Raw genomic sequence first — 11,267 nt, 5'->3', positions numbered from 1 at the left:
GAGATCCGTAGTGATAATGGAGGGCCTTCCAGGGAAAGCAGAACAGAGAAATAGCCCCAATGACACCGTTCAGGCCTTGCACCCAAATACATCTGCACTATTTACTTATTTGAGCCAATAACGCTCCTCCTTTTTAATAAATGTAAAATCGTTTTAATTATGTTTCTGTCCTTCGTAGCTGAGAGTCCTGATTAAGACAAACCGGGAGGTGGGGTATAGCAAGCGGGGAGGCAGCCGGAGCCCTCTGAGAGCACTTTTCAAACCTAAGAGTTTCCAGAGAACCATATTGCTCTAGAAGCATTTTTCTTCTGGGAGGACACTTGGCAGCTTTTATTTTTTATCATTATTATTTTTTTGCCTGCCCAACATCTGAACCTCTTTTCTATAGGAGTCATGGTGGGACTAGAGTTGCTGGAACAGCCGGATATATCCCCCCTTCCCAAGAAGGCCAGGCTTGGGTACTTCATCTAGGTGTGGCCAAACTCTCTGGCTTGGACTGACTCTGGGTCGAGAGAGGCAAGGAAGTGAGGATGGTGGGGGAATTTGTTCCGGCAGCAGCAACGAAGGATTCCAGGGCGGCCGTGGCCACAGTCTCCCCAGTGGTGTCCACTTCCCAGTGCCAGCTCTGGTGTCCGGTCAGTGTCCAGCAGTGGCCACAGGAGTTGTCTTCGGTTGGTGGCTGGGGAGTAAGTTTGGGCCCTGGGTTCAGTTGCCCAACTTCCCTTTTTCCTGCCTATTTTCCCGAGGCTGCCTCTCCAGCCTTCTCTTGATTCTGTCAGCAACTCACTCTTCTCTCGATAGATGATTTCCTGCTCGACCTGGTCCGCCACTTCCTGTTGCCAGAACCACAGAAAGGCCTCCTGAGAGATGTTCCTCATGCTGGTCACGTCAGCAGACACTGCTGAGTGACAGTGTAACTCAGTGGCTTCAAACAATGGATATTTATTATTGCTCAATAATTCGGTGCCTGGAAGAGGGTAGAATTTCATTTCTTTCTCAGATAATAGCATGAGGTAAATGTCCCAGAATTGGCATGTGGGTCTGCTCCACACAGTCATTCAAGGATTTACATTTCTTTCGTTTCACTTGCCCGCCATCCCCTCGGGTGTGGCCCTCATCTGCGTGGTTCAAGTTTGGTCGCCTCCCTGCCAACGTCCAGCGAGCCAGCAAGAATGGAAAAGGGTGCAAGGGAGACACACCCGTGGTCTTGGGGCTCAGGCCAGAACGGTATGTGTCCACTTCTCACCTTCCACTGCTAACTGCAGGGGGGGGGGGGCAGGTAATGTGGAGGGGAAAGTGGAAACTGGTGGATGATTAGCAGTCTCTTCCATAATATCATTTTGTAGGAATGAATCTGATAGTGGAAATTTGAAGCACAGTGATAGGTAGGTGGAAAATCTTTTCTTTCTTTTTTAAAGATTTTATTTATTTATTTGAGAGAGAGAGAGATCCCGAGCAAGGAGGGAGGGGTAGAGGGAGAAGAGGCTCCCCGCTGAGCAGGGAGCCCAATGCAGGACTGGATCCCAGGATCCTGGGATCATGACCTGAGCCGAAAACCAAGAGTCAGATGCTTAGCCCACTGCGCCACCCAGGCGCCCCAAGGGGTGATACGTTTTTATCTGACATTTGTGGTTTCTTTAAGAACCTATAAGGCTATGGGATTTGTCCATATTGTATTTCGTATTTGGGATATCGCCTTTAACCCTCCCGCCCTCTGGTAGGAAGCGTCGGCGTCGCCGTGCACCATCTGTAACGACACTGGGCAATTTATTTCACCTTTCTAACTCGGCTTTTCCATGGTGGTGAATTATGAATCATTTCTGTTTTGAAAGATTGTTACAGACATTAATTGGGGTCACATATGTGAAAAAGTATTCACCAAGAGACTCAAGAGATATTAGGCATTATTGTTTTTATTAAATGCGAGCCTCGAGCGGATGCTGTGTTTTGCGTCTTGAAGAACAAATTTGCCAGAAACACTGACGTGGAAACAGAATCTTTCCTCTCCACTGCGATTTCCTCAAATAGTTATAATCCTTTGTTTGTGACACCACAATCAGTTGCCATTGGAGAGGATTCCGATGTCGCGGCTTGAGGATTAGGGCTTCAAGTGAGATGTCAATGGGAGCAGGTGACCATCTTCAAGTGGTTTGGTGTTTTGGACTTGTTAACGGTATTTCTCCACACCCTGCCATTCTAGTGACAGCCGGTTAAAGAGAGACGGCAGTCTGAAGGTCTTGCAGGAAGAGTCTGGAGAAACTTCTAGTCTCCGGTCTTCACGCGTTATTCCACAGGGACTGTTGGGTAGAAATACCGGCATATGTGTCACAGAAGTACGAGGTGGAATGCCGCGCAGCGCTGTGATGAGCCCTCACTTGCGCTTCGGTCTGTGGCCACCCCAAGAACAGGCTACTAGCCGTCCCTCTGCGGCCTTATTCTAATCCTATGTGATGGGAAGAATAGCTTAGGGCGAAGTACTCAAGGTTTATAGGTAAAACTCAGTCTAAGAGAAAACCTTGTGTGCAGTGCCAGGATCAAAGGACTGGGAGTCTGGGAACTTGGGTCTATTCCCAGCTCTGCCATTAATCAGCTGTGTCCTTGGACAAGTTTTGGAAATTCTCTCGTATTCGTTCTGCTGCCTGTAAGGGGGGGCGGGACTAGACTCGCACCATCGCTAGATGATCTCTTAGGTCCCTCTGGTCCTAAATTCTGTGTTGCTAGGGCTGCCTTTTCAGATCCCAGCAGACCTGGCTTGTTTGGGGCTTGGTTAGGCTAAGTGCCCTGCTTACTAACCTTGGCAACCTTTATTCCAATACTGGAATAAAAACAGCCCCGTGAAAACACATTGTGCAAAGGAGCAACAGGGATCGGAGAGAAGAAAACACATTGTTTCCCCACGGACAGTACATTTATGCTCAGAGATCACACATGAATGCTTCGCCGCTGGAACAGGGGAGAAAATTCAGTTCAACGCATATTGATCGAGTGACTTAAGTGTGAGAGACTGAACGGAGATCCGATGATCAGGACCCCAAGGCACCATCCAGCCCCTGTCCTCGAGCGGCTGGACCGGGTCAGGGAGACCAGGCACGGCCACACGGGTGTGCACGCTCATGGAGGCACACGTGCTCACACACTCATGATAATTAGTAGACGTGATAGTTCCCCAAGAACTGATGGAGTGTAAGCCAGGCCACTTGGGGCTACCACAGTAAAAAATGTCCCTGCCCTCAAGAAACTTCAGCAAGGCAAGTACCTGAAAGAGGATCTTAGAAAAGGCAGAGAGAGAGGAGAGCCACAAATGATAATAATAAAACATATCTGCATTGGGCTTTACTAAGTCCTTTTGTACACTCTCTGCGTCCTCTCTCCTGGGTGGCATTTAGACCATCCCTTCTGGTTTGGCTTCCACTTCTCTGTCTTCTCAGCCTCCATTGTGTGACCTTTTCCTCGGCTTGCCCCGGACGACGTTGCCCAGGCGACTTCGTGCCCATCCGTGACCCCAGCTGTCACACATCTGCTGGAACATCAGCTCTGTGAGGACAAATATCTTGCCTATTGGGCTTCTGCGCTTACCTCCAGTAATTCGCACAGTGCCTTGCCCATTATAAATCTTAAAAAAATATGTGTAGTTAACAATCTGTGTCTCTAGTTCAGAGCTCTTCCCCATTTGTTGTCCTAGAAAACCAACTGCCCATGTGCATCCCATGTTGCCTGTTCATGACTTATACTCAAAGTGTCCAGAAAGAACGGCTGACCTCCAAGTAATCCTCCCCCAAACTCATTTTTCCACTGGGATAGCCCTGTCTCAATGACTCTAACTTCTGTCTGCCCCAATCACCTAAGCCAGAAACATAAGAACAGTCTTGGATTTCTACTGTACCCTACTCTTTCCTTTATTCTTCACATTTAGTCAGTCAACAAACCCCAACGGATCCATCTGCTTATGTCCCTTCTCACCCTCACCTGGATTATTTCCACAATTTCTTTTTTTTTTTTTTTTAAAGATTTTATTTATTTATTCGACAGAGATAGAGACAGCCAGCGAGAGAGGGAACACAAGCAGGGGGAGTGGGAGAGGGAGAAGCAGGCTCCCAGCAGAGGAGCCTGATGTGGGGCTCGATCCCATAATGCCGGGATCACGCCCTGAGCCGAAGGCAGACGCTTAACCGCTGTGCCACCCAGGCGCCCCTATTTCCACAATTTCTTAGCTGCTCTCCCCTTCTATTAAGTGTTCATGATCTTCCAGCATGAATTGTGAGTTCCAACCTCATCCTTATTTTAACGAAAAATTTTTTTCTATTGTTTTCTCTTGGGCTTAATTTCCTCAGTTTTTAAAAAACATTTTTATCTTGCTGTATAGTATGTGTGTATTTTTATAAGCAGCCTAAAATACCACTGAACAAAGCGGTAAATAATATATACACATTATGTTATTTTGAAATCTTTAGATTCTAAGCAAAAGAAAACTCAAACCAGCTTAAATAAAAATGAGGACATTTTTGGCTCATGAGGCTGGGCAGCACAAGAATGATTTTGCCTTCAAACACACCCAAATAGCACAAACATGGTCATCGCGGTTCTCTCTGCTTCATCACCTCTTGGCTCTGATTTCCTCTGTCAAATCAGAGGTCTTACCTTGATGAGTAATCTTTACTAGTGATTTAAAAAAATATAATCAAACAGCATAAATAGATTGAATTTTTCCTTACATGCTGGTCTTGCAATGTGACTTTGTCACTTTTCCCCTCAAAGGGAGGAGTCTAGATTCCCTTTTATTGCAAAGTTGCAAAGTGATGCTGTGTGACTTTTTTTTTAAAGATTTTATTTATTTATTTATTTATTTATTTGAGCGAGTGAGCGAGAGTAGACAAGTTGGAGGGAGGGGCAGAGGCAGAGGGAGAGGCAGTCTCCCCCCTCCCAAGCAGGGAGCCCGATGCAGGACTCAGTCCCAGGACCGTGGGATCATGACCTGAGCCAAAGGCAGATGTTTAACATGCTGAGCCACCCAGGGGCCCCGTGCTGTATGACTTTTAAGTCTAGGTTATAAAAGGTGATGTGGCTTCTGTCTGTTCCTCTTGGGACACTTTCTCTTTGAATCCAGCCATCAAGCCATGAGGAAGCTGAGCAAGCTATGGAAGGGAATGCCACGTCGGTGATGGCTGATTCCCCAGACAGCACAGATCTTCAGCTAGGTGAGTGAGTGGGGCTCCGGGTGATTCCAGCATCAGCCACTAAATCCCCTCTGGTTTTTGAGTCGTCCCAGGGGTGCGTGCACCCCGCATCCCATACGACATTATGAAGCAGAGGCATGTTGACCCTGTTACACCCTGCCCAACTTCCTGGCCCACAGAGAACATCAGAGAGAATAATGATGTTTTAAACCACTAAATTTTGAAGGACTTTGTTACACAGTAATAGATAACTGAATACACAGAAAGCATCCCACGTGGCTCCCCAGGTCCTTCCTTCCTGCTTAAGACATGCTTTTAATAAAACGAGGTCTATAAGTAAGATCTATACTCATCCTACACGGCAGGGAGCTTTCGTGTTATGAATCTCTCCATTTTACAGCAAGATTGTTACTGAGCTTATGTGACATTTTCCAGGGAGCCATGCCTCAGATATCCATAGATTCTAGAATAGTATACCACAAGCAAGCCAAAACCAGGGACATCCTGCTAAGACGATTCCATAGATAAAGACTTTCCTTCCTGAAACGTTGTTAACTGTTATCAGGAGGTCAGTTATCACATTTACAGAGAGACTAGGCCATGCCACTTGCCTTCTCTTCCCCAGGGGTCCCTCTCGTCATTGGGGGAGAAATGGATCACAGACTGTTTTAACTTTTCCTCAACCATTCCACGCAGCAACTTCTCCCCCGATAGAGGCAAGATGTCTGCCTTGAGCCCTACTCCTACTATTTACCCTGTCAGTAACCCAATAAAAAAAGAGAATGCCTTTCTCTCACTCTTCTAGAAAAAGTCTCAGGATAGCACTGGTTGGCTCTGATTTTCCAAACCAACCTTTAGGACAATGGTGACTCAGTCCCACCTAAACTACATGGATTGAGGACAATTAGGGTGTTGTTATAAGAAGGGGGAAATGCTGGTGCTGAAAAAATGAAAATAATAGCTGACGTATATACAATGTAATTATAAAAATATTATCATGCATTTAAAAAATGTGTGTATGTGTGTATATATATATATATATATATATATATATATATATAAAATTATACATCAGACTTCTTTCTGAACTGGTCTCACTTTGGTCTATTCTCCCTGCCATTGCTGGAAAGAGATTTAAAAAAAAAAAGATTTTATTTATTTATTTGACAGAGAGAGAGACAGCCAGAGAGATGGGGAACACAAGCAGGGGGAGTGGGAGAGGAAGAAGCAGGCTCCCAGCAGAGGAGCCCGATGTGGGGCTTGATCCCATTACACCAGGATCATGCCCTGAGCCAAAGGCAGACACTTAACAACTGAGCCACCCAGGCGCCCCTGGAAAGAGATTTCTAAAATGCAACTCTAAATGTTCTGGTATATTAGCATCTTGGGGCTAGAGACTAGATCTTGTTCATTGTACGAGTTAGAGTAACATCACCTGCTGTAACAATCGCCCATGTTTCAGTGGCTTAACACAGCAGAAATTCATTTCTCAATCCCATAATAGATATTCCTGGTTGATGGGTGGTTTTCCTCTATGTGGCGATACAGGGACCCTGACTCCTTCCTTTTTGTGGATCTTCCATGCCTTCAGGCTTGGGAATCCTGTATCCAGCCAGTGGATAAGGAAAGAGAGGGGGAGGAAGCCACACTTCTTAACATTTTGGCTCAGAAATGACACACATTACTTTGGCTCACTTTCCATTGCTGAGAAGGGGTCACACAGTCCCATGGAAATGCAGGGAGCACTGGGAGACGTTGTTCCTAGTTGGGAAGCCAGTTCTCTGTAACAACTTTATGCAGGGGGGAGCCACAAAATTTGGTGGTCAGCTAGCTACCCCGGACATATTTACCTTTGTATTCCTAGCTCGTAACCCGGTGTCTGACACCAAAGTTTATGTTTAGGATGCCCGTGGAGTCAATTATTTTGTCTGAGCCTTAGACGGCCATCGGGTGCCAGGGCAAGTATGATGGTACGGCATAAAAAAGGTAGATGACAAATATTGAATGTGGCCCTTGGAACGGGCACAAAAAGCTGGGCAGAGGTGGGATTTGGGCTGGTCTTGAAGCTCCCTGTCCTCGGCCACGGGCTGGGAAGAAGCATCCTCCTGCTGGAGAAGGTGCCATAACAAAGACTTGGACTGAGTTTAGTGAATCTCAACTCTAGGTCTCAGAATAATCTAGACTTTTTTTTTTTAAGGATTTTGTTTATTTGACAGAGAGAGAGACAGCCGGCAAGAGAGGAACACAAACAGGGGGAGTGGGAGAGGAAGAAGCAGGTTCCCAGCAGAGGAGCCTGATGTGGGGCTCGATCCCATAACACTGGGATCACGCCCTGAGCCGAAGGCAGATGCTTAACGACTGCGCCACCCAGGCGCCCCTCGGAATAATCTAGACTTTAAGACATATCAAAACCAAACACGTAGCTGTTGACCTAGGAAATTCTCACGGGAGGGAGGTGTTCCTTGCAGAAATTCATCAAGATGTGCTTTGTGAGTTATGCAATTTTCTATATGTATCAATAAAGAATTTACAAAATTAAAAAAGGAGCTGTCCGTTTTGGGGTAATTTTTGGTAATTTAGGGAAGTAGAAATATATACCCCTCATCTCAGCCACTGCACGGGTATTAACTAGACTGAGAAAGGCTTAACAGGGAGGAGGGGTCTCCACTGAAGGGAGTGTACTTGTCCACTATCATCACCTGGGAAGAGGCAGTCTGGGGCCTGGGAATGGGAATTTGCTAGGCCTTTTATGGAGACGAACTTTCTCCCTCTCTTAGGCCCCGAGCTCTGAGATATTTTGGTGATCCAGGTTGGTGGCTTTTAGCCAGACAGGGAAGTCTCTTGTGGAGGAATGTTTATCAACCCCTTAAAAAAAATAATCTTTGCCCTGTTTGATAAACATAAAAGTCTCCTCCAAGAGAGAAGAATGGTCTGAAGGGATACCCAGAGCCTGAAAGTTTCAGATGTGCTGAGGAACTGAGCGTGGAGTGGCTTAGCCGGAGTACAGCCTGGCGCAGACTCCTCGAGTAGATTTCTAGAAAGAGCACAGGGGCACGATCCCCCACCCACACGGCCCGTCTCCTTGCATTGCAATCATCTGTTATGTGTCAGTCTCTCCCTCTAGCTCACAAGCTCCCTATGGCTCTTATCACATTGCTTGGGCTTGATAAGTGTTAAGTATCAATTGAACACACTCCTGAGCCTCTGTGCTCACCTGTTGTGGGATGTGTTCCCCTAGAGACCCACCTCTGTACCCCCAAGGGCCTGGCACGACCTCAGGGCTCTGGAGATGTCCGGGACAAGCTAACGAAGTGATGAACTCATCACTGATATTTCGTCAGTGAGGAGTGACAGAGGCCACTTCTCTATCACTGAAAGCAGGAAAAAAGCTATAAGAGCCTCGACCACTCAAAAACCAACACAGAGTGGGACCATTGAGTGTCAAGAAGTAGGTATGTCTGCTTGTGACAAGTTAGAAACACACGAGGCTATGTCATCAGTCTACTTAGTCATTCACAAGTGTCCTCTCTGAGGCTGAAACACTGAGTCTGAAAGAAAAGGATTAGTGGGGTAAAGAACAAGAGATTCTCTTTCAGGATGAATTCATTTCTCTTCTGCCAGAACTGACTCACTCCTGGGGGGCTGGGGTGACCTGGGGGCCCTGGAGTGAAGATGGAAACATGTGATGCTAATTTTACTACTTGATTATATTTTTGTTTCAGGTGATTTTGCCAAGTTTTTTTATTTGCTCACAGTGGTGTTAAAATAGAAGCAGTTGATATATTTAAGGATTTAGAACGCTCGCTGAGTGTCATACCATCCTAATTTTCCCCAGAGAAACCCGAAACTCCTGGAGGCACAGTCTGGTGGCATAATAACCACAGAAGCTTCTATTTATGGAGAATTTATTGTGTGCCAGACAACGGGCTAACCATGACATTGAATGATCTCATTGGATACATTGATTTCCCCTGTTATTTTATTTACTTATTTTTCAATTTCCCCTTCTACAGATAAAGAGACCAAGGCTGAGGTTGATTGGGAAGGTCACAGAAGCTTGCAGAAGGTCACCAAGCCAGTAGATGGCAGGCCTGGGACTGGAACACAGGCTGCCTGCGAACTGGTGAGGCTCCACCGACCACTGCCTCCCCAGGAGGAGGGAACTGTGATTTCACTGGGTCCCAAATTGGTGGAGGACTTGGACTATGAATCAGAGCATAGCACCTTTTGAGAAGCCCTGGGGGCCTGTGAAATGCCATTCACTCCCCAGACTTAGCATGTGCTTCTTGTGCCTTCCATCTGTCTGAGTCTGGCTCTTTCACGTGGCGCTTGCTGTGCCTGAGACCCTTAGCTCTAGATGCCTCAGCGCGGAGCTGCAGATAGCCGCTACCGTCCTGCCCTCCTCACTCTTCCCATGGCTGGTGTTTCCCACCCTCTTGGCCTTGCCCATCTCTTGTCCCAGTGGACAAGCCCCCAGCACCGGGGCTCCGGTTGACTTTACGTGGGCCCAACAGTGCCTTGTCTATGTGCACACCGGTCACGTCTCCTCTCTCGGCTCAGGGCACCTCGGTTGATGCCTCCATGAGACCTGCCTGATGCCCACCCACCATGTGTAAGCTGGAAGTGGTGGGGGGGGGGGCAGGGAGCGTCTGTGGGGGTGAGGCTTCAGCCAAGGGGAGGCAAGAGCTGGTGGGTTAATTACTCCCTCCCCACCCACTGTGGGGTGAGGACAGGCACTGACTCTACAGCTTACCTGGGGTTTAAGGAATGTTAAAGAAATATATTTTGAACGGATGCCACGTATGTAGCCAGCATTTGCACTTAGTAGAGGTAGGCAGCTCAGTGACTAGCTTCCTTGGATTGGTTCTCCTTCCTTCTCTGCTTCCCTCCCCTTCTTCCTCACTCCCGCTCCCTATAATTCTTAGGGGATTACATTCCCTAATGAAGTTTTGAATCCTACGAGCCCTCTGCCTCCGACTCTACCTTCTGGGAAATCCGGGCTAAGACAGGTGGCAAGGTCTGAATAATCTTATATTCATTCATGGTCTTCTGGGACAGCCAACATACCTGGTGCACATCGTCTCTGCTTTTTCGGGTTAAGGGCAGGAAGCGCTGAAAAGGAGTGGAAACCCACAGGTCTGTGACCTGAGGCTGGGGGGCAAATTGTAGAGCACTGCCTTCGACTTACCTCAGATGGCTTTCCATTTAATATGCCAGATCCATTTCCTTCTCCCCACTTAAAACTCACCGTTAAGTGGCTTCCCTGCATAACGGAGAAATATAAAAATACCAAAGGCGAGCTCAGCCCACGTGGTCTCTTCTTGGGCACTTTCTGCCACTTTAGGGAAGAAAGGTGGTGAAATTTGTCTTCGTGCTTCTCTAATTGAAACCTGATTTCCTGGTCCCCAAGGGAACCAGGACCAGTTTCCCTCTCTGCACAGACACACAACATCCAAGGAAAATGCTAGAAAGCTGCAAAAGGCATCTGCGGTCCCCCCTGTGGAAAGAAAGAGGAGAACCTTCAGCCAAAGAGCAGACTTAGGGGTCAGTTTTGTAACACCTCAGGCCACACAGATGGTCACGGGGCTGAGGAGAAGAGGTCTGATATTACCTAGCAGCTAGTGGGGTCCTGGGGATATTGGGTCCTTTGCCCCCCAGTCAGGGGAAGAACTGTACTTTTCCAGCAGTGTGTATCCCGTGGCTGCTGGCTGCCCTAGAGAGACTGCCATGAGGCCTTCTGTAAAACCGGGGCCATTTGAGGGTATCCCTGACACTGAGAAGCCAGAAATTCAATACAAGTAACCCATAAATCAGTACAGCGAAAAGCCATTCACGAGCTTACACACATAGCAATTGTGAGAGAGATGGAAATGAATGTAATTGACGTGAGCTTCTGTGTAAGCTTGGAGCACAGGGTTAAAGATCCCAGGGCCTTATTTAAAAAGACCAAAGGGCTTCAGTCCTTGGTCTGCAGACAGAAGCAAGAGACCCTAATCAGATACTCTCACAGTTGCACATGGCTGCCACGCAGTGTTGCTGTTGGAGACGAGTCTTGCATGGTCTGCTTCTCCACAGAGATGGTTCCAGGCCGGT

At 47.3% G+C, this 11,267-nt stretch overlaps 1 long non-coding RNA gene across 1 annotated transcript; it reads left to right on the top strand.

Moving 5' to 3' along the window:
- Positions 1 to 1,027: 1,027 nt before the first annotated feature.
- Positions 1,028 to 9,785, top strand: LOC148109365 (uncharacterized). Its single transcript, XR_015725865.1, has 3 exons — positions 1,028 to 1,227; positions 5,105 to 5,195; positions 9,188 to 9,785. It is a non-coding gene; the product is annotated as an uncharacterized LOC148109365 (long non-coding RNA).
- The last annotated feature ends 1,482 nt before the right edge of the window (positions 9,786 to 11,267 follow it).

Source organism: Ursus americanus, chromosome 10 (assembly GCF_024610735.1).
Source record: "Ursus americanus isolate L20-20 chromosome 10, mUrsAme1.1.p, whole genome shotgun sequence".
Taxonomy (NCBI): domain Eukaryota; kingdom Metazoa; phylum Chordata; class Mammalia; order Carnivora; family Ursidae; genus Ursus; species Ursus americanus.
Note: the sequence above shows the minus strand (reverse complement) of the source record. Positions and strands in the feature narration are given on the sequence as shown.